The following is a 23,482-nucleotide window of genomic DNA, read 5'->3' as shown; positions in this document are numbered from 1 at the left end:
AAACATCTTATATTCTATATTATATGGGAGCAATTTTGCATTACTTTAGCTTCTTTCTTACTAGAGACTATAACATGACTTTATTGATACTCCATTATATAGAATAGTGACTTTATGCACTGAACTCTGGGTCAGAAAAGTATGGTTTAATGGTTTATAGCAAGTGTACAAAATAATCCATTATTCCTAGTAAAAGCCATCACAATAAGCAAATGAGTTGTGTGGGAGAGGGAAAATCAGAGAGAGCAGAAAATCAAGAAGCAGCTGAAATACCTGGTGAGATTAGTATTAAGAGAGGATCGCTAAGTAAGATATGTTTTCAGTTTCTATTAATGATTAGGAAACTAAACTTTAGGTAGTTCACTGAAGAGGGTAAACATGATTTTAAGGATAGGAAAATGTATATGTACACATTAAGACATAAACATATACATTTACTTATAAATAATTCATTTGCTAAAAGGAGCATTATATCTCTACTAGAGGCCCAGTGCAGAAAAATTCGTGCACTGGGGGTCGGGGGAGGAGGATCCCTCAGCCCAGCCTGTGCCCTCTCGCAGCCCGGGACCCCTCAGGGGATGTCCACCTGCTGGCTAAGCTGCAGTTGGACATCCTTAGCATGCCAAGGAAGCAGGGGAGGCTACTGCCACCGCTGCTGTCAGCCCAGCTTGTGGCTGAGCGGAGCTCCCCCTGCGGGAGCGCACTGACCACCAGGGGGCAGCTCCTGTGTTGAGTGTCTGCCCCCTGGTGGTCAGTGCACATCATAGCAACCAGTCGTTCTGCCTGCCCTTAGGGTTAATTTGCATATTACCCTTTTATTATACAGGATGCTTGTGTAGTTTTTAATATGGCACATATACAGTATCCATAATTCATCTATTATAACTAAACATTTTCAGGGGAGAATTAGGCCTCTGTACAAAATATTTTGCCTAGTCTTGATTTCAAGATTATAAAGAGAAAATCACACTAATCCCCTAGCAATCACCACTCTGTTGACTGTATCCATGAGCTTTTTCTCTTTTTTTGCTTAATCCCTCTACACCGCCCCCCCCACCAGAAAGCCTCCCCTGACAGCTGTCAGCCTGCTCTCTATGAGTCTGTCTTTATTTTGCTTATTAGTTCATTTTGTTCATTAGATCCCACATATGAGTGAAATCATATGGTACTTGTCTTTTTCTGACTAGCTTATTTCACTTAACATAATGCTCTCCAGGTCCATCCATGCTGTTCCAAAGGGTAAGATTTCTTTCTTTTTTTTGGGCCAGGTAGTATTTCATTGTGTAAATGTACCACAACTTTTTTATCCACTCACCTACTGATGGGCACTTGGGCTGCTTCCAAATCTTGGCTATTGTAAATAACACTGCAATGAACATAGGGGTGCATGTATTCTTTCGAAGTAGTGTTTTGGGTTTCCTCAGAAATATTTCCAAGAATGGAATGGCTGGGTCACAAGACAGTTCCAGTTTTAATTTTTTGAGGTAATTCCATACAGCTTTCCATAGTGGCTGCACCAATCTGCATTCTCACCAACAGTGCACAAGGGTTCTTTTTTCTCCACATCCTCACTAACACTTGTTGTTTGTGAATTCATTAGTGATAGCATTCTGACAGGTGTGAGGTTATTATCTCATTGTGGTTTTAATTTGCATTTCTTAGCCCTAAAGATGATTTTATATTATTGCTCCCTCTTTAGTTTTGGAGTGACTCCCTAAAGGGCCACTTCTAATTACTGAAGATATAACAAGATTTATGTTGAATGTTACATATACACGCATGACCAATAATTTGGTTATATCACCTGTGACTTCTGTGAATTTTACTTGAACTTAAGGGTTTTAACATATAATTACCAGGAAAAACTAGTGTGAAAATCTAATCCCCATAAGCCTCCCAAGATACCTCTAAAACCAAGCGAGGGTGGAGGCTGTTCTTCAGAGTACATGTAAAGTAACTCTAGCCGAAACCGGTTTGGCTCAGTGGATAGAGCGTCGGCCTGCGGACTGAGGGGTCCCGGGTTCGATTCCGGTCAAGGGCATGTACCTGGGTTGCGGGCACATCCCCAGTGGGGGATGTGCAGGAGGCGGCTGATCGATGTTTCTCTCTCATCGATGTTTCTAGCTCTCTATCTCTCTCCCTTCCTCTCTGTAAAAAATCAATAAAATATATTTAAAAAAAAAAAAAATAAATAAAGTAACTCTAATGCAGATCGTATCCTCTGCGCTGGCAAAAACTAGCAAAATGCCCCTCACAGAGTAGACTCAATAGATATCTGTGTAATTCATTAAATTTTATTTGAAGATATTTATATGTACCCAACATTTATAAAACTTGTTTAAGGACCAAGAATAAAGCCCCTTGCAACTGTGAGATTCTAGTGAAAAACTGCATTGACTTGACGTAAGGTGATTTGGTTTGCACTGTGTAATGAGCAGAGGAAAAGAGCATTTGGGGGCACAGTGCAACTGTGTTGCAGGTCTAGTTGGTGGTGGTACAGGTCTCATTAGGATGTACATCAGTGTGTGTAACTAAAACACACACACACAGACACAAATACACAGCACCTTGGGATGCTGGAAAATATCAATGTGTTTGGTGAAAGGCAAAGCTAAATGACTGTCAAGATACTGCCAATGACAACACAATAGAACCATGTGAACTTTGTGATTTTATAATGCTTCATGGAAAATGAACAAAAATGAATATCCAAAGGCAGAAATTAATCATTAGCTTAAAACATCTATTAGCACAGAACAGGTTGATAGATGGGAGTAGAGAAGTCCAGCATGATCAGGGAAGAATTGCTTTTTTTTTTTTATTACTGTGAAAACAAAAGCAAACCTTTTAAAAAATGTGTTGTCCAATATTTCATGAAACATATTGCCTGATATGTTCTTCTCTCATATAACTGCACTTTTTTCAAGTCTTTTATTTCATTATAGTCGACATATATTAGGTCTATGAAAACTTCCATAACTACCCTGTTTAAAATGATTATCTCCCACCCTGCATTATTAATATCCCTTACTCTGTTCTTTATCTTTTGATATCACTTATCGTAGTCCATACTTTGTAGCATACTATATACTGTCAAGTATATTGTTTATTGTTTACTGCTTGGTCCACTAGAATTAAGATCCGTCAAAGGTAAGATTTTTGGATGTTTTATTTTCTGATGCATCCAAAATACACAGAACAGTACCTAGAATGTAGTAGAAATGCAATAAAATTTTTTGAAAAAATGTGAAGTAAGCATCACATAATTATGAAAACTGCCAGGACTCCCCAAAGAATTTCTCAGTAAATATTTAAAAGTGCCATAATTAACTACTAAGGACTCAAAGAAATCACTCTGTGATGGCTGAAAGTGAAGTAGGAAATAATTAGGGGTTGGAAAATGGGAGAAAATTATTAATAGGAAAAGTGAAGAAAAGGAAAAGTAGGAATGTCCTGAAGAAAAAAGAACAGTTTAATTAGATGCTTTAACGTTTGGATATATTTGAATATGATGTGAATAATGAGCCTAGATTCTGACCCTTAATCTGCCTGAAATATCTATTCTACTCAGTTATTATAAAGATTGATTTTTAATTGAATTTATTGGGGTGACACTGGTTCACAGAATTATACAGGTTTCAGGTGTACAAATACATCATCTGTACACTGTATTGCGTGTTCACCACCCCAAGTCAAGTCTCTGTCCAGAGTAAGATTCTATAAACATGTCTTTCTTTCTAGATGAAAGTCTCACAAATGCTATGCAACCCTTAGACTACTAGTGGGAAAAGATTGTGAACCACTTTCTGATGCCATCTATCTCTATAAATGTGAACCAACATACCTTTAATTATATATTAAAAACACTTCACATCATAGCCATTTAATATTTTACATAATACTTTGGTTATTGACAAAAAGTTTATGTGGCCCCAACACCAAAATAAAGAATCTCAATTCTGCTTCACTAATTCATGTTGCTCTTGTCTCCTGGGGGACGTTTCTGCATTCCCAGGTGATGAACCATGGCTGAACAAACACCTGACATTTTGCCGATTTTCCTAACGGACTCAGGATGCCATAATATTATCTTTATTTCTTTTATGATACCTTGATATTTTAAAACACATTGTAGATGTACAAGTCTGGAACTACTGCTTATCTTTTAACTAACTGTCCCTCCTACCAGTAACGACAACATACAAACTGCAGCAAAGTTCTTACCAACTTTCATCTCTTTGTTGAGAGTCCTCCCACAGATTTTCACCAAGTGGCTGTACACTGTGTCAAGGGCTGCCAGTCAGACAGGCCATATGGCAACAGGCTCTGTGTTGAGTCCTGCACCTGGTACTTGCTGGGAGGATGCTCTTCTACTGTTTATGTTCTTAGAGCTATTTTAATTTTCTTCATGGCTACTTCTCTGTGACTCACTGTTGGCTTCCTGCTCTTTCTGACTACTTTCTAACATTCAGATAATTTAAGCAACTGGGAGTCATTGAGTATAAGTTTATACGGGCCTCGCCTCTCATCTATGTACATTCACTTTTAGTCTTAGTGGGACATAAAAGACATGCACTTTTGGTTAAATTCTTCTCTGGTCTGCCAACAAGAAACAGAGATTTTGAAAAATCTGTGGAAGGAAGTGGAGCCTCTTGGAGAGATGAAATAGGAAGATCATCACCCCATGATGTGTTTGGGGGCAATTCTACTTCCTGTGTAGCTGCAATATGTGGCATGACTTGAGGATGTTGTCAAATCTATATCCTTTCCATTATTCTCCAAAAGATGACTACAGTAATGGATCTGTATACAAAATGCTTTCAGGTAGCTGTGTTAACCAAGGGATCCCTAGGCACATTTAAGTTAAAGTAGAAGTGGGCATATATCATCTCTAGAGCAAATTCAAGAATAAATTCAGTGGCGGAAGTAAAAAGAAATTATTTTGAACTCTACTGCTCTTTCATATATATGAAATTTATTTTATAAATAATTTATAAATTATTTTGAGAATTATTTAAAAAATGGTGAACCTTTTTGAGGGTCAGCAAAGGTACATGTGGTAACATATGTTTGTCAAATGAGGACATTATTTTTCACCTTTACTTTAATTGTACTTGGCAGTTGGGTATGAGGGACAGAAGCTTGGAAAGAGGGTACAGCAAGGTGAGATTTGGTGACCCAATTCCCTGCTTGTTGCATTTTTTTATGAGTAAATTAATTTAGTGGGATCTAGGGAGCCCAAGCATAAACCCCTAATCACCCCCAATATTTTTTCCATTGGGATGCTAATGCCTGAAATCTCTCAAGACCTAGAGGATTTACTCTTATTAAAGTACCACCTACAAAAGTGATGACTCATTTACATATTACTTTGAATTATTTTTAATTCTTTAGTTGTTGGTGTTATTATTATCAGTTTTCAATTATTTTTAGCAGATATTTTCTGAAAACAGTTTTTAGAAAGATGGTGCCTAAAGAAAATATAAATTGAAGTTTGACTGGGGAAGGATTAGCTATCTGCAAAAAGGTGAAATTGAGTGAAATGCACACAAACTGGATGAGGAAATTGTTTTCTATTTTTAATTGCCTTGGGCGCTCATGTGTGGGCAGTCTCTGTAAGAAAGCACAAAGTGACCTATGATTTTCTGTCCTATTTGAAGAAAAACATTCTGAACTCAGGGCACAGTCAGCTCTCAGAACTTCTCTAGGGTAGAACTCATCATGTTTTTACTAGATTTAAGATTAAAAAATGGCTTTAGCCTGTTTTTCTATTTGATCTAAAGCAGTGTTTATAATCTCTGAACTAAGTTACTCAAATAAATATAAATTTGAAGATTTTTCAAACCAATCTTTGAAATTACTCCTAAGTCAACCACATCTTTCTCGCTGAGGATTTAGGATGTGTAATTGGTCCCTGTTTTTTTTCAATCTCATCAAAGCTGGTGTGACTCATTTGAAAATAGTTCTGTCAGTTCTGTCTTCAGCAGCATAGAGTTATCAGAATATATTCAGCGGTTTGCTTCAAAAACACTTTGTGTGTATGTTGAGATGAAGTTATTGCTTTATCATCAAACCAAAAAAAATGCTTATTTTTGAAACACATCTTATATGTTTACTAATAGGTAATGCTGAAAAACTGTAGCTCGATTCTTCCCTCAATATTTCGTGAAAAGGAATTATCTGAAATATTTTCTAGATACGGGTAAAAATATAAATGTTGTTAAAAATGTATTTTTTTTGAGTGGTCAAACAAGAGCTATTAATTAAATTATTACACATAGCCTCCACACCCACCATTTAATTTACCATTAGCTCAAAACAAGCTGAAAGAATTGAGAACTCAGATGTCCATGTTTTATAAAATGTCAAGTTTGACACCTAACTGTGAATCAGATTACTTAGGATATAGGCCTTTCAACTGTAAATATCAAATGCATAAAGAACAGCATGAATCTTTTAACTTGATAAAGACAGCAGTGTGCAGACTCTACCATTTGGGAAAATTAAGTCACTTACTAATATTTATGAGGAAGCATGCATTTAAGCATTACACTGGACCCCTCGTGATCAATTATACAGATGTCAAAATGTCATTCATCAGATGCTACCAAGATGTTAAAGGTCTTGGTTAAGGAAAAGACTCAAATGACTCCTCAAAGTAATTTAACATAGCATTGAAAACAAGATCCTTTTCAAATTTCCCTAGACAACAAGTGAAATTCTATTTTAGGGTAAATTGAAGAAACTTGGTCCCACAATTTAAAAATGTGCTAGACTTGGTCATTTCTAACGTTCTATGAGATGCAACATTTCATACAATTAAAAATATTATAATTTATTTTACCAAAGCACCAAGGATTTTAGCAAATTTTAATAACTAGAGCAATTATTCTTCTGAGGACATGTCCCTAGTTAGGGAACAACTGGAAAATGACAGGGATTAGTGAATTGTTCATGTGTTAAAAGAGGCTTTGGTTCGAATATATTTAGAATAACATCTTTTGTGTGTGTTTCAGGAGCTAGGCAATGTTTCCTTTGACATTTGTTCTAAAGAAAGATTTCAAATACCAAGTCTCCATTTACTTGGATCTTCATTTATTTTGAAATGAGCATAAAACTTATGTGTATATTTGATTATATCCTCCCAAAGTCCCCCCCTTTTTTATGATGTAGCTTTTCTCATATGCTGCCTTTATGGAATTGTGTTTAATCAAAATAAGTAAGGGTAGACTTAGAAGACATTAGCCAAACCACCTGGCTCTGCATCTTGCTCATTTTAAGGATGATGTGAGAGAATTAATTACTTTCATCAAACACCTTGGCTTCTTGCTCACAGATTACTGAGTGGGTATAGTGTAAATGCAGTCATTTCCTGAGTGAGTGGCAGATGGTTAGACGATGGTTAAATGAGTCATGGGCTCTGAAAACTCTTGTTCAGAAATGCGAGTGTCATAGTGGAACAAAATAGAGTTTTAACTAGCAAGATAAACCACAGGAAAAATAATAAACAGTAGCTTAGCAATGACCTATAATAAAGCAGTCTGTTAATTATATTGATGAGAAAATAAAACAAAACATATCCAACAAAGTCTTGGGTAACGTTTTCTACTCGTCCATATAGTTGGCATTCTATCCTTTCAGTTTTCTAGGATCATAAATTTTGCAGTCATTCTTAAATCACCAGTGGAACTGTCTCCAAGCTGATCACCAGTGAAAGATAACTTGTCATTAAGTTGAATGTGCACTTATCTGCTGGGGTGGGGAAGGGTGTGAAAATCCTTCTTATATGGTTTTCATTGTGTTATTTACCAATAGTTAAGGGTGTGTGATTTTCCTGTTAAGGCAACCAACTTCAATCCTATCTGAGCCATCCCTTTGCTTCAAAGAGCTCTGTTATGTGTTGAATTGTAATCCATGGGCACAGACAACAGTGAATGCCTTGGGGGGGCGGGGCGGGTATGGGGTAGAAGGGGTCAATGGGGAAAAAAGGGGGGCATATGTAATACTTTCAACAATAAAGATAAATAAATCATATGTGTGTGTGTGTGTGTGTGTGTGTGTGTGTGTGTGTACAAACACCCAGTACCTGAGACTGTGACCTTACTTAGAAACATAGTCATTGCAGATGTAATTAGTTTAGATAAGGTTATACTTGAGCAGAGTGGACCCATAATCCAATAAGGCTGGTGTCCTTCTAAAGAGAAGAGACACAGAGAGCACACCACTTGAAGACATGGACATGCAGAGAGAAGACAGTCATGTGACTATGGGGGCAGAGACTGGAGTTTTGCAGCTTCAAGCCAAGAACACCAGGGCTGCTGGTAACACCCAGAAGCTGAGAGAAAATGGGCTCTCCTGACACCTTGATTCCAGATTTCTAATTTCTAGAACCGTGGAAGAATAATTTTCTGTTGTTTAACTTTTTGATTCTTTGTTACCAAATCTCTAGAAAACTAATTCCAGTTCATTAAATTTTCTCTAATTGGCTGCTTTTACATATATCTCAGTCTGTGTCTTAAACCTAACTTAAATTCTCAGTTATATTGCAGTCTCCCTAAGAGTGATGCCCATGAATTCTATCTCCTCACTTGGAATCCCTTTTTACCATGGCTAGGTACCATGCTGAAAGCAAATTTATAAATTTTGTTGTATTAAAAAACCTCATACTATAAAATTTGGTAAAGAGAAATCAGCTTATGGTAGAATGATAGAAAAATGCTGGTATCTTGAGTGTTAAGATCAAGTTCTCTTTCTTTGCTGTATGTCTATAAAATAAGCAATATGAAAAGCTGAATCTCTTTTACAACTATATTTATTACGAAAAAAATACATAGCATGCTGTAGGGATTTATATTATAGTTGAGAATGCAATAGAGAAATGCTTAGACACAGTTCAAGATGGACACAATTATTGCCAAAGTAATATATTTAAACCTGGCATAAAACCACTATCATTAAAATATCATGGTACTGATGTCAGAATAGAAAGACATGGAAAAATTCAAAAGCTCTGTAATAGAAATATAAAATAAAGGCAGCATCTCAATTCAACACATTAAGGGAGATTTATTCAATTACTAATTCTGGGAAAACTGGTGGACTAGTTAAGAATTATGAAAACTAGATCCTTACCTCATACCAACCCTATGAAATAAATATGCAAATTTCACAATTTAAAGAATCATAATAATGCCCAATAATGACATGGCTGTAACTGAACAGACCCACTCATATTTATCTGGTGCAAATGAAAAATTAGTAAGACCTTCCTGAGGTACAATCCAGAAATGTGTCAAGAACTTTTGAAATGCTTACCTTTCAATTACATCTTTGGGGCTATGCACTTTAGTGAGTATTCTAGTAACAGAAAAGCATTGCCACTTCAGCCATAGTTTCCCAGATTAATGTGCACACAAGTCACCTGGAGATCTTGTTAAGACTGCAGATTCTAATTCAGGAACCCTGGGTGGGGCCCGAGATGCTGCATTTCTGCCTAGCTCCCAGGAGATATCATCAGATGAATTTAGTCAGGGATGAGGGGGTACATCTTGAATAGCAATGCATTTAGATAATTACCAAAAATAGCCTGAAAGGCCCAAGTTACATCTTTAAACACACACACACACACACACACACACACACACACACACGGGAAGTCTAAGTGGCTAGTGAAGTACATTTATTTCTTAACCTTTTCTCTCTTTCTTCCTCTTACATGAAACTCTGATATCAGTCGTTTACAGAGAAAATAGCTCCACTAAAACAATATCTCTTGGGCTTTAGAGCTCATTATTTCTTTGCCCTGGGAAAGTTTTCCACTTGCAATTGCCCTAAAAACATTCTTAAACCTGGCTCCTATCATTGAGTTAAACTCTGCTGTCTGAGAGAGGAGAAAGGTATGAAAAGCTCAACTGGGGCCATTCCGGCAAATTTAATAGCTCTTCAATTCGCTGACCCTTTCGGGATAAGCCAAGTTCACTATTGCCCCTGTGGAGAGACTGCACATTAAGGTGCGCTTGGTCAGCCCTTACCGCTCTGCACTCTGAACAGCAAAGCTTCATAGAACACTTCCTCTGACCACCTCCAAATTTGAACTTGAAAAGGATGTAGTTCAGATATAAAGCAATATTAAAAAAAAGCAAGAGTAATTTTTGAATACAACACTCTCCAAGCTACAGGAATAAAGGTTTTGACCATCTTATCCCTAAACATACCTGAGGATAACAACCTCTGCTGTGGCTCACTAAGGCTTTCCCTCGAGGTGCTGAGTGTCAGGCCCTGACAGGTAAAGGAAGAGCCTGCAGAAACTCTGGAGCAAGGCCAAAATAGTTTTTAAAAAAAAATCCTCAGGAGATCTGGACATGTGCTCCATCCACAAGTCACTATTCCAGAGAGTGACAACCAAAAGAAAACTGTATTTTGTGTTAAAAGAATATCCACACATGCCTCTCTTTTTTTAGATTTAAAGATATTTGACAGATTCAGTATGGTGATAGAACTTAATCACAGAAAAACAGGTCTTTTACCATCCTGAAACGTGTCCTGGCCTTTGAACACACTGTCTAGGTTTAGTAGAAATCCCAATTAAAGTTCTGTCTCAGCATGAAATTATTGCAGCAAAAGCTTCTTCTCTCTACACTGAACTAAAATTCTATGTCATAATTATGAATGGCGATTTGATGAAAGAATTTTTTATCTTAAAATATGTTTGATGTCTTCATCCAGGTTGGCTTTACATTGTCATTTAAATTCATTGAATTTCTTAGACCAGCTACACAGAGCTCTCCATACTGAAGAGGGGAAAATGCCACTTGAACTTCAAGGATACATTAAGAAAATGAAATATGGCAGCGTACCCCACACTACGCCGTATAGGTAAGCACAAGCAATTTTTCATCTCAAACATGAAACTGGATTTCTTTTAGTCTATATTTCTCTAATGCATATTTCAGAACCCTTTGGCATAGGTTCCATTATCAGTTGAGATCTAATTGTCATATTATATGTGTTGTATTCTGACACCTAATGATATAGTTTACAGGTGGATTTATAAATCTTTCCTTCCATTTCCATAATCAATGTATCATAACTACCAGAGTTGGAGAGCTGAGTTTGTGGGCAAGTCCATCAGCAATGTTCATCCTGTACTGAACTATGTCCACAAAAGGATATACAAGGAGGTAGGCAACAGTACAACGGCCCCCGCTGCTATTTCAAATATCTGGTTCCTCTGAATACCAGGCAAAATCATTTCATTCATACTTTCCAGAGTCCACTCATATGCTTAAAGTCACGGATCTTGCAGTAGCCTGGAACACAGGATGTGGCTTTTACAACTCTTTTGATTGCAACCTCATATAAAATATCTAATGCACACTGTAGATATATATCCTTATTCTTCTGAGCAATGCTTGCTGATATTTCCAACTCCATTCACTTCAATTCTGTTTTTCCTATTCTAATATGATGAGGGATAGTTGATTATTTAAAAAATGACTAGCTTGTGCTAACAAATTTTAAATGTTCTTGATTGAAAACTGAGAATTCAGCACTTGAGAAACAATAATATAAGTATGCTGTTGAGTTATTTCTTTACTATTTGTATTCAAAAGCAGTGAGATAATTTTAAATGAATTTATAATAATTATAAAGCCAAAGTTAAAGTCAATTATTTTTCAAGTAAAGTGTCATCATTCTCTCACAATGGCAATGGAAATTAGACCCAGCACCAAAAGAAAAAAAATATGAGGCTTTATTAATAGTATCAAAGTATAATTTTAATAAAGTTAAAAATATCATTCCCATGAAAAAATATAGTGAGAACACATCAAAGATTATTTAGTTTATTAATGAAAGGAACAGCAGAATGATAAAACTGGCTAAAAGGGGGATAGGAGAAGCTGGTAATGATTCATATACTGGTATATATTGTTTATATGTATATATTTATATATAAATGAATATATATTTTCATAAAATATATGTTATGTTTATATATGTAATTGTATATATTTAGTGGAAATGAAGAATGCTTAGGTTGATAAGTTAAATATAACTTACATTGATAAATTCAATATAAAATAGGTTAATATTCTACAGAGCAATAACAGTATAATATCTATGATTCTTTTAGAAATCACTATTTGTCAATCACCTCAAATTAATGTGTAATTTATAGAGTCTGTGCCCTGATTAATCAGTAGTAAATAATAATTCAAACAAAATTATCTTCCTCTTTAGAGTATCAAATTTTCCTCAGCCAGAACATTCTACTATGATATTGAAAGAGTATACAGAATTTGTTTTTTCTATATCTTGGAGTAAGTAAAGACCAAACATAAAACATAACATAGAAAACACTGACAAATTTGATAGAGCCACACATTTCATATTTCTGTAAGTGGGGCATTTGCATATAGTTCTCTCAAAATGCATGGAATATACCTGGAAGAATTCATAATAAACTGATAGTCAGTGGCTGCAGTACACCTAACAGCTGGTGGGAAGACTTTTCACTATATAGCCATTTATTATTTCAATATAGCACTTATTATTTAAAAAGAATGTAACATAAGGAAAAATGCACATACAACCCTGAAATAACCTGCAATGATTGTACCTTTAATGTCCCCGTAACCAAGACAACCAGGGTCTGAAAAATAACTCTTTTTGGCATGTTGCTATGCACCACCCTCTTCCAAGCTGCCTCTTCTTGTCTTCACACATGACTACAAAGGTTTCCACAACTCTAAATTTATATTCCATGCCCTATGCTAATATGTACAACCAGATAAGAAGAGAAGGATATTCCTGCATGTGAGCTGTCCCGGAGGAGGGAGCTCATGGCACCCCAAAACTGATTGTATGGAGGGGGTGGGGGAGGTAGCAGCATCAGAGGTGGTGAGGGGCTGCTAGATGGTGGGCTGGATCTCCGACACTGCAATAGGTTACAGAGTCTGTTTAATTAACACCTTGAAACATTTTTCCTTTCTTTCCCTTCCATCACAGCTAATTAGAACTAACTTACAGCATACTAATTATATGGCACACACTGTTCTAATACAGTTTCATGCATTTCACTTATACCATGAAATCACCTCATGGCATAAATAACATTTCTAGCTCCATTTGGTGGATGGTAAACTGTCACTGAAGATCCAGGAACATACCCAAGTTCACACAGCGCATGAAGGAAGTGGGGTGTGAACCAGCACTTGGGCCCAGAGCACTGCACTCCACCACCAAGCCGCAGTGGTTCTCCATGGGCCAGGACTTCTGGGATGCCAGCTTGAAGGTCTTCTCTGGCTACCACGACTTCCAATTTCCTCCCATCAACCACACTCATTCCAAAGTTATCTGCACAAAGCACTGCTTTCATCAGCCTGCAGCTTCTCTGCTTTGTATTGTAGAGTGGCTCTCTACTGCTCATCACTGAAGTTTTCTTTCGTGATTTAACATCTTGCCTATGTCTATATCTTTGCTTCTGCTGGGCCTCCTAGGCTTTTAGGCATATTCAAATTCAGCCTCTCATACCAGGCCCCCTTTTTCATGAAAGTTAGACTTAGAGTCTAAAATCATTTCTTTCCATTCCCACCACCTACTGCATTTAGTATGAAACATTCCAGGATGTGCTTATGTTACCTTGACTTATTTTGTGTGCATTAATCCTATTTCCTCATTTTAGATTTTAAAGAATATATATATCATTGATTTCAGAGAGGAAGGGAGAAGGACAGAGAGACAGAAACATCAATGATGAGAGAGAACTCTTGATTGGCTGCCTCCTGCATGCCCCACACCATGGATCAAGCCCTTAACCCAGGCATGTACCCTGAGCGGGAATCGAACTGTGACCTCCTGGTTCATAGGTTGACGCTCAATTAGCATCTCTATCTCATTTCTGTGTATTTGCTGCAGCCCTTAGTGCAATATGGACACTGGACATGCATTCGGGAGTCAGTACATATACAGTTAACTGAAATATTATTACTCATAAACTATGGCTAGACTGATATTTCCCAAACTTAATTCCCAACTCATTCCATAAAAAAAGTTCTGTTTACAATTGGGGAAAAAATTCAAACAGGTTTTTCAAAACTTTTATATGCTAATAAAGAAGTGGGAATTAGACTAAACTGTAGTTGGTTTCACCACAAAGCTCCCTTGCCTTTTAATTTTTTACTTTTTAAAAATATATTTTTATTGATTTCAGAGAGGAAGGGAGAGATAGAAATATCAATGATGAAAGAGAATCATTGACTGGCTGCCTCTTGCACGCCCCCTACTGGGGATAGAGCCAGGCAACCCAGCATGTGCCCTTTACTGGAATCAAACCAGGGACCCTTCAGTCCACAGGCCAATGCTCTATCCACTGAACCAAACCAGTGAGGGCACTCTCTCGCCTTTTTAAAACCACAATATAACAATAGCAATAAAGATTAATAACATTTATTGCACTTAGACTATATTTCTGATACTGTATTAAGCCTTTGTCATGCGTCATCTTATTCAGTACTGTTTACAGCTCTTGGAATACTACTACTTTCAGAAAGATAGCTTGGAAAAGTCCATCCAGATACATTTGTAAAGACACTCAGATTTTGATTTTTATTTGCATACTCCTTTTCTGTCTATGTCCAAGTAAGTAGATGTGAAGAATCATGAATGCCCCCAAACTTGAAAACAGATTATATTTTTAAATAGATTTAAGTATGGGGAATTCTTGGCCCAGAGAGTCTTCCTTCCTTCCATAGATGTAATGCTATAGAAATCCTTCACTGAGCTTTGAATCTGATCACAAAGACTCATAAGTCTAACTGAGACCAAGGATGCTTCCATTTTTTAACCTTCTTTAGCCTCTAGGACAGTGGTTCTCAACCTTCTGGCCCTTTAAATACAGTTCCTCATGTTGTGACCCAACCATTAAATTATTTTCGTTGCTACTTCATAACTGTAATGTTGCTACTGTTATGAATCGTAGTGTAAATATCTGATATGCAGGATGGTCTTAGGCGACCCCTATGAAAGGGTTGTTTGACCGCCAAAGGGGTCGCGACCCACAGGTTGAGAACTGTTGCTCTAGGATCTCAGAGCTTTGTGAAGGGGCACAAAAGCTTGCTTTGGGCTTTAGCTGAGTTGTCCACCTTTCACTGACAGACACAACACTTGTCTCTAATAGGTACGAGTCAGCCTATGATTCTTATGTGAGCTGTCCAGAAGGTAAAATGGTCTGCAGTCAGCAACACAAGAGAAATCATATAACTGGGATAATGACAAGATAAAAACCACTTCAGTGACTTGGTAATTTAATAATTTGTCAACTTTTGACTTTTGGTAAGCCCAGAAAGGCTATTTAGGATATGGAACTCTCTAAACTTGTACATTTTTAAAGTTTCTGTTTTATCTTTGCATGGGCTACAAGATCCACGGTTTCCAGTAAGGCCTACACGTAAGTTTTATGGACATAGATCTACCCACAAAACTGAAAAGCCAAAATTCTAAAAGAGTTGAGAACTATAGCAAATGTATTGATGACTAGGATTACAAAAGTGTTACATGTAAAAGGACTTAATGATATGATATAAATCATCTTCCCACCTCATCCTCTTGCCACATGTCATGGGTTAACACAGTATGGTTACTCACTTCACTTTAACTGATGAAGAAATTATTTTAAAATACATACTAATTACCAAATCTGTCTCAAGTACTACCCACAGCATGTAAAATACTAGGTTCTCTGACCATGTGTAGTACCACCAACATACAGTGACAAAGAGAGTAATAAGAATTGATGATAGGCAAATATTTTCCTAAGAAGACATTCAGATTTTCTTTGATTTTCATCTTAATGAAAAATGTATGTTTTCAGTATCACAGCCCTCATATAACAGTGATCTAAGTTTCACATTGTATGTATCTGGTTCAATACACTTTTGAGGGTTCTATCATATTCCACCCAATATGATTATTCCTTTTTCTGTGTCATTATGATGAGATCCTTACAATTTCTATCATTTAAAACAATCCTACTCCTGACTCTCCTAGACCAGGTATGTTTTTGAGAATTTATGATATGTGACTTTTATGGAAGTAGTATTCCTTGCTTTCTTCTTTTAAAAGAATTGCCTGTTTTTGTTTTAAGGGGTATAACTCAGTAGTTAGTATAACTCATTTACAATAGGTAATAACCACCATCAAATGTAGCACAAATTCAGTTTAACAAGGAATTTAAAAATTTTTTGTAAAAAGTTTATAAAAAGCTTCAGGGTGATTATTAGTCAATTATAAAGTTGAGGGTTGGGGCAATCAGTAGGAAGGGGTGCCTACTGAATCTCAGATCTCCATGTGTTTCACTGGGAATAGGGTAACAGTAAATAAAACAGACATAGCCTCTATATCGTGAAACTCACAATCTTTCTATAGGCCAACAAAGAGCATGGTACACACCCCCTGAGCCCTGTGCTTAAGTTTTATTAGTTTCTAAAGCATGTCCACATTCACATCTGCAGGTCCTTTCCTTCACAGATAACCAGGGGCATTTCTGTACTCTGAGCGCTCTAGACTGAGACTACAGTTCAGTCTGCTTGCTTGGTCACAGGACCCTCATGCACGGCCCCTGACAATCTTCCCACCTCGTCCTCTTGCCACCTATGGGTTAACACAGCATGGTTCCTCAATTCATCAATATGACAAGAATGAGTAAACGACTTTTTTGTAACTTCCCTCCACTTTAAACTTTCTTGCTTTTCTTCCTTGGTTAGACTTTTTTAAAATGGAAAGGTATGTTACCCATCCTGTCCTTCTCAACTGAATATACTCTCCCTGAAGAGTTAATATCACCAGTTTGGAGGTTAGAGAGGATAGATTATAGAAATATACATTTTGAGAATTTCTTATATGTAAATTAAAAGACGCTCAAGTTTCCCTTAGTGTGGGGACAAACCTCTTAAGAACAAAACACTGAACATTTTTGTCTGTATTGGTCTCCTTTTCTAGAAACAAATAGATGAAACTTTAAAAAGTAGAAATACACTCAATAGAATTTGCCTGCCTCAATTATTATTTTTGATTTCTTTCTTCTTTCTTTTGATAATAAAATAAAGCACTAGGAATAAATAGTATATAGCATGAAGTAAACGTTTGAGAATTTTACTTTATATATATTATGTGTCCTATCTCAAGACAATTATTTGTCCAACCTCTTTAGCACTGCATTTCAAAACAAATTTCCACCTTTTTGTTACTGAATTGTCGAAAAAAGTGCTAGACATTATATTTCTGCTGGAACAACCATGACCACATATTATTGAGGTTCCTTATTAAAAGTGGCATTTTCATTAAAATCCCCTTCTTTGCTGTGAAAAGCCATGATGATGTATTATCTATTTTGAACAAATGTGCTGCAGAAAGTGCCTAGGAGGTAATAACACAGTTTAAGAAAAAAATTAAATATGATGGCCAGCCAAATGCAATTTACCCATTTGTGTTTTTTGGTGGCAAGTCATAGATCTTGTAAAAAGGAATGCACCTGAAGCGCGAGGAGAGGAAAAAAAGTTTGTGGCTTTAAAAAAATAAAATAAAATAATAATACATCAAAAAGGGTTGCATAAAATCCAGATATTTTAGTACCAAAAAAAAGTGCTAAAGCAAAAGCAAAATTATATCTTCCATCTGTTTTTCAAATAAAGCCTGCTGCCATTTACCCTCTTGTCGCTGGGCTGTGATTCTTTCCCTGCCTTGAAGCCCCCAGGGGTAGCTAGGGCCCTTGTGGTAGCTGGGGTTGGGGCTGGGATTCAACATGCCACTAACCTTTAGGGTAGAAAAGGGAGCCCAGATAGGAGGTTGAAAACACAGTCCTGCCATTTCCCAGCTTTCTGACTCTACCCAGTCATCTCCTCACCCTGTACCTCATTTTACTCAGTGGTAAAGACGACTTCTGGGATGTGAGTGTAAGTCTAAACCCCCATCTTTCTAAGAGAAACCTTCTGTATTCTATTGTCAATCATACTTTACGCACACCGGTCCCAACCAAAACAAAGTGACCATATACTATCTGTTCCCCAAGCAGCATCTCTACTTCCCCAGCTTCATAATGTGCTGCAATAGCTCCTTGCCCCCACCTCAGTTTCGAAGTCCAGTTTTGAAGCTACTGTGCTGTGGAGCCATCTGTAGCCCCCACACAGCGCCCTGGGCTGGGAATCATCATGGGCTTTGATAAATTCCCCCAGCATGTGATCGACAACTCACTGAAGCACTCACCCCTTTCTCCCCTGCAATTCATGTACATGTTTTTATCTCTCTGCTACATTACGGGTTCTCTGAGGGCAGTACCGTGACTCGTTCATCTTTACATCTTCCCTTGGTACCTACCATAGCCCTGCCTGCAGCAGGAATTTAATTAATGTTTATTGTGTCAATGAACATGAAACAAAGGTTATCTACACTATTTTATTCGGGAGGGAGATGAGATGCTGTAAGATCAGAGATGTGAAAGCCTTAAGAAAGTAGAAGTTTTATTGAAATGCAAGGCCGGATGGCTGGAAAGGATCCACGCACGTTGACAAGAGAATAAAAATCCTTGCGGGTTATTCACAACTGACAGAACTCGGAGGTGTGACTTGGCTACTAAAGAACTTCCTGGGCTATAAGTGTGGTTTCGCAAGAAATTGAGATAACACGCCTGGAGAACAGTGGAAGGAGTGAAATGCCAAAGAGAACAGCTTTCTCAGAGCTGTCAAGGCATCTGAATTTGTTTTCACGCAGTGAGACTTGTCAAACTGCCACCAACTATCTTGCCTTCTTGTTATAGCAAACTTTCTATATGTTGTGCCAACTCCACTTTCTTGGAACCCCAAAACTTTCGCCAAAGTTTGATAAGTCCCTGCTGTGTGCCAATGTGCTAGCATCACTGCTGAAGTCGTCTATGGCTTGGGCACCTTCCCTGGGGGAAAGTCAAAGGAATCAGAGATGGGTTCGGAAATGCTGGTGCTGACTGTCCGGAATAAAGGTCCAAGTGAGTAACTCTGCAGAGTTACTCTCAGGCATCATGTCTGGGAATCATTCACACTTTCCTTTATTTGGAAAGAATTAAAATGAAGACTAAGTCTGGGACTAGAAAAAAATGAGCAACCCAGACCTTGCTTTCAAAGTTTGGACTGCAGACCAGCAACCTTGGCATCACCAGGTCTACTTAGAAATGCAGACTCTCAGCCCGGCCAGCGTGGCTCAGTGGTTGAGCACCGACCTGTGAACCAGGAGGTCACAGTTTGATTCCCGGGCAGGGCATATGCTCGGGTTGCAGGCTTGATTTCAAATGTGGGGTGTGCAGGAGGCAGCCGATGAATAATTTTTTCTCTCATCATTGATGTTTCGATCTCTCTCTCCTTCTCCCTTCCTCTCTGAAATAATAATAATAATTAAAAAACAACAACAGAGAAGCATCGATCAGTCCGTCAAACCTCAGAGGGAAGGTAGGGGAGGTTGGGTGTAAGGGGGAGAGATCAACCAAAGGACTTATATGCAAGCATATAGGCCTAACCAATGGACACAGACAACAGGGGGGTGAGGGCATGTGTGGGGGAGGAAAGGGGGTAATGAGGGGATAAGGACACATATGTAATAACTTAGTCAATAAAGAAATTAAACAACAACAACACAGACTCTCTGGCCACCCTCCACATTTACTCAGCGAGAGTCTGCATTTTAACAAGATCCTAGGTGATTCCTACTCCCATCACACTTTGGGAGCGCAGCTCTAAGGCAGGAGATGGTCAAGACAAAATCCACTTATTTTTGTAGCTCATTGTGATTAGAAAAGGTTTAAAAATATAGAAGCAAAATTTCAAGTCCAATTCACCTAATATTTTAAAATTAAAAATACCTTTTAACACTCAGGAAATAAACTCCCAACCCTAAGATATTGCTTGTGATAACCAATGTACTTCATTATCTTTCCAAAAAGCTGTCATCTGAATTCAGAATTACTAAAAATATATAAGTGTTTGCTCAATACCCCAAATTAGTCATGACATGCTTGCTGGTTGCCTGCTCCTTGCTAATCAATTATAGTTAAAAGGCATTTTTATCACATTATCATAAAGCATAGATTTAACCAATATTTACAGAATATTAATTTCATTGCAATTATAGAGAAATATTTATGCTCCTAAGTACAGTATTTTTCATAATATTAGTAAGAACGAAATGGCTTTGGAAAAATTCAGATGATGAGTTCCCTGCTTTCCCCTTTTAGTAACACTAATGCTTGCTTTTTTTTTTTCTGAAAAAAAGTTTAAATATGTATTAAAAATCAGGTTTTTCTCAATCAAAGCAACACTCATAAAAATAAATATGCATCCACTTAAAATATTCAAAAGTGACAATCAAATGACTTTTGGGTACTGACATTGTGTTGCTTGGAGTTCAAATAAAAATTAAATATATTTTGGTTCATTGGCTATATTTGGACTTAGGTGATATTCAAAATTCACTTCACTACGTTTTATCTGTCATTATTTTAGATATATTTACAGAGCTTTACATGTTATAGCTTGTCAATTTGCATTTGTGGTATTCTTTAATAATCCTACTAAGTTCATGAGAATCCTTATTTAATAAGATAACAGGATGAATGAAATCAAATGTTCTAATTTTAAGATTCAGTTTAAAATGCTTTTAGGAAATTTAGAATCTTGTTATATTTAAAGTAGTGCTGCTTATATTAGAGGCATTTTTCTGTAAATATTCTTGTGCATTTTAATGAATATATAAAAGATTCAAAGGAGCATATTTTATTATTCACTCAATACATTTATTTAGCAACTAATATGTACCAGGCACTATGCAAGGTTTTAAGGATACAAAGAAAGCAAGACAATATTTCTTCTCTCAAAAAGATCAGTCTTGTAGGGAAGAAAGACAGCTAAATGAATGCCATACCATGCATCCTGCATTATACCGGTAATAGAGGTAATGGAACAGGCATGTTCATGATGGAGGTTGCTGTCTGAGGACTAGTCTAGAGAAATCAGGCAATTGTCATGGGTTGGATGTTCTGGAAGCAGAGCCTGAGACAGGGATTCTTGAGAAAGTGGTTTCTGGAAAGAGTGTTCTCAGGGGAAGGGGAGTGGGGAAAGCAGAGGTAGAGGGAGTGACGCTCAGTGTGGTTAGGGTCCTGGATGAAGAAAAATTTCAGCCTGGACTCAGGGGAGGCTCTTGTGCTGGTTCCCCTTGAAGCAAGGTGTCAACCAAGGATTGCTTGTGGGCTAGTGGGTTGGGGGCAGAGGTAGGAAGGCTGTCTCCAGGAATATGCACAGGATTGGTAATGTTGAAGTTTACGGGGGAGGGAGAAGCTACGCACAGCATAGGAGATATATAAGGTGGAGAGATGTAGGGATATGAAATAATAGTCCCTAAATGTAATGGCCAAGGGATTTCCAAGAAGTACAGAGAAAAGATTGTTCCAAGTGACGATTAGCTGCTAACTACAGAAATTAGTTCAGGTAATGTTAGCAGGCTAAACCCAGAGGACACGCTTCTTGATCATTATCAGTCATTTATATGACAGCACACCTAATACGGTTTGGATGTTCGTGACAAAATTTATTTCAATTTATATTACTCAGAACCCACAGAAGTATTTCCCAACTGAGATAATGCTCAGTGTATTTCTTCTTATTATCATTTTTATAATGCAAAAATAATTCTATGACATTTCTATGGGTTAAAATTGTCATATTCACTGACTTAATTCATTTGAAGGCTGCATTTGCACCACGCATAATACTTAGGCTAAATATGTTTTTATGTATTTCTAATTTAGCTCATTATGCTTTAATAAATCCCCACTGTAATAAAATGATATGTGATCGATTCAATTCTCCCTCACATATTCTCAATAATAATGATAATAACGGTTGATTATATTTTCTGAGTGTTCTCACTGTGTGCTAGGCAAAGTGCTAAATACTTTGCATTTATTTTCTTATTTAATCACTGTATAACCCTATACATAGGTACGTAATTAACTCTGTTTTATTGTTGAAGAAATATGCTTACAAAGGCTAGCATCTTGTCGGAAGTCATATACCTGATGTGCAATTCTGCCTTTTGATCACAGTGGTGTATGTGGCATTTGTAAAATAAAGTTATTTTACATTAAATGTCACATAGGTTGTAAGGACAACCCATTGTAAGGATAAAAAAATTGCATATAATAAATTCATTTAAAATCTATGATGTAGACTAAAGCATAATAGCAAGACATACGAACTAATGTACTACTTGCCAATTAAAACTATCTATCTAGGTCTTAAAAAATCTGACTTCTGTCTCAATTGCTTTAATAAAACTATTCTCTTAGAAATAACACATGACAATGTTGTATGAAGATCATAAAAATATTTTTTAATATATTTTATTGATTTTTTACAGAGAGGAAGGGAGAGAGATAGAGAGTCAGAAACATCGATGAGAGAGAAACATCGATCAGCCGCCTCCTGCACATCCCCCACTGGGGATGTGCCCACAACCCAGGTACATGCCCTTGACCGGAATCGAACCTGGGACCTCTCAGTCCGCAGGCCGACGCTCTATCCACTGAGCCAAACTGGTTTCGGCTCATAAAAATATTTTAAAATGTTTTGTAAACTATATATCATAACAGATTAGCTATTATGATAAAGTCCAAAGGGCTTTCCTTTGCCTTCACCTTTATTCAATTATATTTTTTAATGATGTGAATATTAACCTTTTTTAAAAAATCTATTATCATTGACTTCTATGGACTCCAGACACCATGACTCTTTCTGTTCTCTATTGTAAACTTGGGCTAATTTCTACAGGATTTTCTCAGGCAAACATAAGCATGTATTAATGCAGATGCCACCCTTTTATTTTTGTTCTTTATTATTATTATTATTATTATTATTATTATCATTATTTTTTAATCTTCACCTGAGGATATTTTTTTCATTGATCTTTAGAGAGAGTAGAAGGGAGGGAGGAGGGGGAGAGAGAGAGAGAGAGAAACATCTATGTGAGAAAGACACTCGACTGGTTGCCTCCCCCATGTAGCCTGAAGATCCAACCTGAAACTGAGGTACGTGCCCTTGACCAGGAATCAAACCCAGGACCCCTTGGGCTGATGCTCTAACCACTGAGCCAAGCCAGACAGAGATATTTTTGTTCTTTAACTAACATTTCATTTTACTGGATACAACCAATCAAAATATTCAATGTTTTTTGACTTTCATATGTTGTTACTAACCTAAATTAGAGACATTATCACTTGCATGTTTGGAATTGAGAACATTCTCTCTTATATTAACTTATCTGGTAATTAGCAAATTTTAAATTTGTTAGTATTATTCAACATTCTCTTCAAAGATGGTTATAGGCTAGACATAAATCATTATCCACATCTCTGATTATTCCTTTTCAATAAATTACTAGCTATGAAAGTACAAGATAAAAAAGGGCA

General features: G+C 37.0%; 1 protein-coding gene across 1 annotated transcript in view; it reads right to left on the bottom strand.

The window, feature by feature from the left end:
• Window positions 1-23,482, bottom strand: part of NKAIN2 (sodium/potassium transporting ATPase interacting 2) — a 391,888-nt gene that overhangs the window by 217,644 nt on the left and 150,762 nt on the right. The gene's annotated exons all lie outside the window — the stretch shown is intronic.

Source organism: Myotis lucifugus, unplaced genomic scaffold (genome assembly GCF_000147115.1).
Source record: "Myotis lucifugus unplaced genomic scaffold, Myoluc2.0 scaffold_57, whole genome shotgun sequence".
NCBI classification, from domain to species: domain Eukaryota; kingdom Metazoa; phylum Chordata; class Mammalia; order Chiroptera; family Vespertilionidae; genus Myotis; species Myotis lucifugus.
This window is presented reverse-complemented; position numbering and strand designations above follow the sequence as displayed.